Raw genomic sequence first — 3,633 nt, 5'->3', positions numbered from 1 at the left:
GGGGCGGTGCTCGGCCGCTCTCGGTGCTTGCTGCCCCGGGGGATGCTCTGTCCGTGTCTTCCTTTCTCACCCCGGGGATGCTCCGCCGCTCTCCGTGGGGATCCCTACCCTATTTGGGAAAATACAATACCTGTGGGGGACGCTCCGGTAGCGTCGGCGGAGCTCCCTCCGATCCTGGCACCGTTTTCGCCGCTGCCCTGGGAGATTCTCTGTTGGTGTCCACCCTTCTCACCTCCGGGGGATGCTATCTCACTCTCCGTGCTGCTCCTGGCACCGTCGTCCTCACCACGGGGATGCTCGGTCGCTCTCGGCGCTCGTTGACCCAAGGGATTCTCTGTCGGTGTCCTCCCTTCGCACCCCGGGAATGCTCCGCAGCTCTCGCTGCTCCGTGGGGATTCCTACCCTATTTGGGAAAACACATTACCTCTGGGGGATGCTCCGGTAGTGTCTGCAGAGCTTCCGCCCGATCCCGCCACCGTCTTCACCCCTGCCCCGGGGGATGCTCTGCCCGAGTCTTCCCTTTTCACCCGGGATGATCCGCCACTCTCGGTGCTCCCTGTAGATTCCTACCCTATTTGAGAATATCCCTTACCTGTGGGGGATGATCCGGTGGGTGTCCGTGCTCCTCCCGCCCGATCCCGGCACCCTCTTCACCGCTGACCCGGGTGGATGCTCCATGGGTCCCCGTGGTGCTCCCGGTTCCGTGTCCCTCGCTCTGGGGCGGTGCTCGGCCGCTCTCGGTGCTTGCTGCCCCGGGGGATGCTCTGTCCGTGTCTTCCTTTCTCACCCCGGGGATGCTCCGCCGCTCTCCGTGGGGATCCGTACCCTATTTGGGAAAATACAATACCTGTGGGGGATGCTCCGGTAGCGTCGGCGGAGCTCCCTCCGATCCCGGCACCGTTTTCGCCGCTGCCCTGGGGAGATTCTCTGTTGGTGTCCACCCTTCTCACCTCCGGGGGATGCTATCTCACTCTCCGTGCTGCTCCTGGCACCGTCGTCCTCACCACGGGGATGCTCGGTCGCTCTCGGCGCTCGTTGACCCAAGGGATTCTCTGTCGGTGTCCTCCCTTCGCACCCCGGGGATGCTCCGCGCTCTCGCTGCTCCGTGGGGATTCCTACCCTATTTGGGAAAACACATTACCTCTGGGGGATGCTCCGGTAGTGTCTGCAGAGCTTCCGCCCGATCCCGCCACCGTCTTCACCCCTGCCCCGGGGGATGCTCTGCCCGAGTCTTCCCTTTTCACCCGGGATGATCCGCCACTCTCGGTGCTCCCTGTAGATTCCTACCCTATTTGAGAATATCCCTTACCTGTGGGGGATGATCCGGTGGGTGTCCGTGCTCCTCCCGCCCGATCCCGGCACCCTCTTCACCGCTGACCCGGGTGGATGCTCCATGGGTCCCCGTGGTGCTCCCGGTTCCGTGTCCCTCGCTCTGGGGCGGTGCTCGGCCGCTCTCGGTGCTTGCTGCCCCGGGGGATGCTCTGTCCGTGTCTTCCTTTCTCACCCCGGGGATGCTCCGCCGCTCTCCGTGGGGATCCCTACCCTATTTGGGAAAATACAATACCTGTGGGGGATGCTCCGGTAGCGTCGGCGGAGCTCCCTCCCGATCCTGGCACCGTTTTCGCCGCTGCCCTGGGAGATTCTCTGTTGGTGTCCACCCTTCTCACCTCCGGGGGATGCTATCTCACTCTCCGTGCTGCTCCTGGCACCGTCGTCCTCACCACGGGGATGCTCGGTCGCTCTCGGCGCTCGTTGACCCAAGGGATTCTCTGTCGGTGTCCTCCCTTCGCACCCCGGGGATGCTCCGAGCTCTCGCTGCTCCGTGGGGATTCCTACCCTATTTGGGAAAACACATTACCTCTGGGGGATGCTCCGGTAGTGTCTGCAGAGCTTCCGCCCGATCCCGCCACCGTCTTCACCCCTGCCCCGGGGGATGCTCTGCCCGAGTCTTCCCTTTTCACCCGGGGATGATCCGCCACTCTCGGTGCTCCCTGTAGATTCCTACCCTATTTGAGAATATCCCTTACCTGTGGGGGATGATCCGGTGGGTGTCCGTGCTCCTCCCGCCCGATCCCGGCACCCTCTTCACCGCTGACCCGGGTGGATGCTCCATGGGTCCCCGTGGTGCTCCCGGTTCCGTGTCCCTCGCTCTGGGGCGGTGCTCGGCCGCTCTCGGTGCTTGCTGCCCCGGGGGATGCTCTGTCCGTGTCTTCCTTTCTCACCCCGGGGATGCTCCGCCGCTCTCCGTGGGGATCCGTACCTATTTGGGAAAATACAATACCTGTGGGGGATGCTCCGGTAGCGTCGGCGGAGCTCCCTCCCGATCCCGGCACCGTTTTCGCCGCTGCCCTGGGGAGATTCTCTGTTGGTGTCCACCCTTCTCACCTCCGGGGGATGCTATCTCACTCTCCGTGCTGCTCCTGGCACCGTCGTCCTCACCACGGGGATGCTCGGTCGCTCTCGGCGCTCGTTGACCCAAGGGATTCTCTGTCGGTGTCCTCCCTTCGCACCCCGGGGATGCTCCGCAGCTCTCGCTGCTCCGTGGGGATTCCTACCCTATTTGGGAAAACACATTACCTCTGGGGATGCTCCGGTAGTGTCTGCAGAGCTTCCGCCCGATCCCGCACCGTCTTCACCCCTGCCCCGGGGGATGCTCTGCCCGAGTCTTCCCTTTTCACCCGGGGATGATCCGCCACTCTCGGTGCTCCCTGTAGATTCCTACCCTATTTGAGAATATCCCTTACCTGTGGGGGATGATCCGGTGGGTGTCCGTGCTCCTCCCGCCCGATCCCGGCACCCTCTTCACCGCTGACCCGGGTGGATGCTCCATGGGTCCCCGTGGTGCTCCGGTTCCGTGTCCCTCGCTCTGGGGCGGTGCTCGGCCGCTCTCTCGGTGCTTGCTGCCCCGGGGGATGCTCTGTCCGTGTCTTCCTTTCTCACCCCGGGGATGCTCCGCCGCTCTCCGTGGGGATCCCTACCCTATTTGGGAAAATACAATACCTGTGGGGGACGCTCCGGTAGCGTCGGCGGAGCTCCCTCCCGATCCTGGCACCGTTTTCGCCGCTGCCCTGGGAGATTCTCTGTTGGTGTCCACCTTCTCACCTCCGGGGGATGCTATCTCACTCTCCGTGCTGCTCCTGGCACCGTCGTCCTCACCACGGGGATGCTCGGTTGCTCTCGGCGCTCGTTGACCCAAGGGATTCTCTGTCGGTGTCCTCCCTTCGCACCCCGGGATGCTCCGACGCTCTCGCTGCTCCGTGGGGATTCCTACCCTATTTGGGAAAACACATTACCTCTGGGGATGCTCCGGTAGTGTCTGCAGAGCTTCCGCCCGATCCCGCCACCGTCTTCACCCCTGCCCCGGGGATGCTCTGCCCGAGTCTTCCCTTTTCACCCGGGGATGATCCGCCACTCTCGGTGCTCCCTGTAGATTCCTACCCTATTTGAGAATATCCTTACCTGTGGGGGATGATCCGGTGGGTGTCCGTGCTCCTCCCGCCCGATCCCGGCACCCTCTTCACCGCTGACCCGGGTGGATGCTCCATGGGTCCCCGTGGTGCTCCCGGTTCCGTGTCCCTCGCTCTGGGGCGGTGCTCGGCCGCTCTCGGTGCTTGCTGCCCCGGGGATGCTCTG

The 3,633-nt window shown here is 64.1% G+C and overlaps 1 long non-coding RNA gene across 1 annotated transcript; it reads right to left on the bottom strand.

Moving 5' to 3' along the window:
• Positions 1-2,197: 2,197 nt before the first annotated feature.
• Positions 2,198-3,227, bottom strand: LOC128800966 (uncharacterized). Its single transcript, XR_008435101.1, has 2 exons — positions 3,103-3,227; positions 2,198-2,260 (listed from the first exon to the last, which is right to left on the bottom strand). It is a non-coding gene; the product is annotated as an uncharacterized LOC128800966 (long non-coding RNA).
• Positions 3,228-3,633: the final 406 nt, after the last annotated feature.

This window comes from Vidua chalybeata, chromosome 28 (assembly GCF_026979565.1).
Source record: "Vidua chalybeata isolate OUT-0048 chromosome 28, bVidCha1 merged haplotype, whole genome shotgun sequence".
Taxonomy (NCBI): domain Eukaryota; kingdom Metazoa; phylum Chordata; class Aves; order Passeriformes; family Viduidae; genus Vidua; species Vidua chalybeata.
The sequence above is the reverse complement of the archived record's forward strand: the minus strand, read 5'-3'. Positions and strand labels throughout refer to the sequence as shown.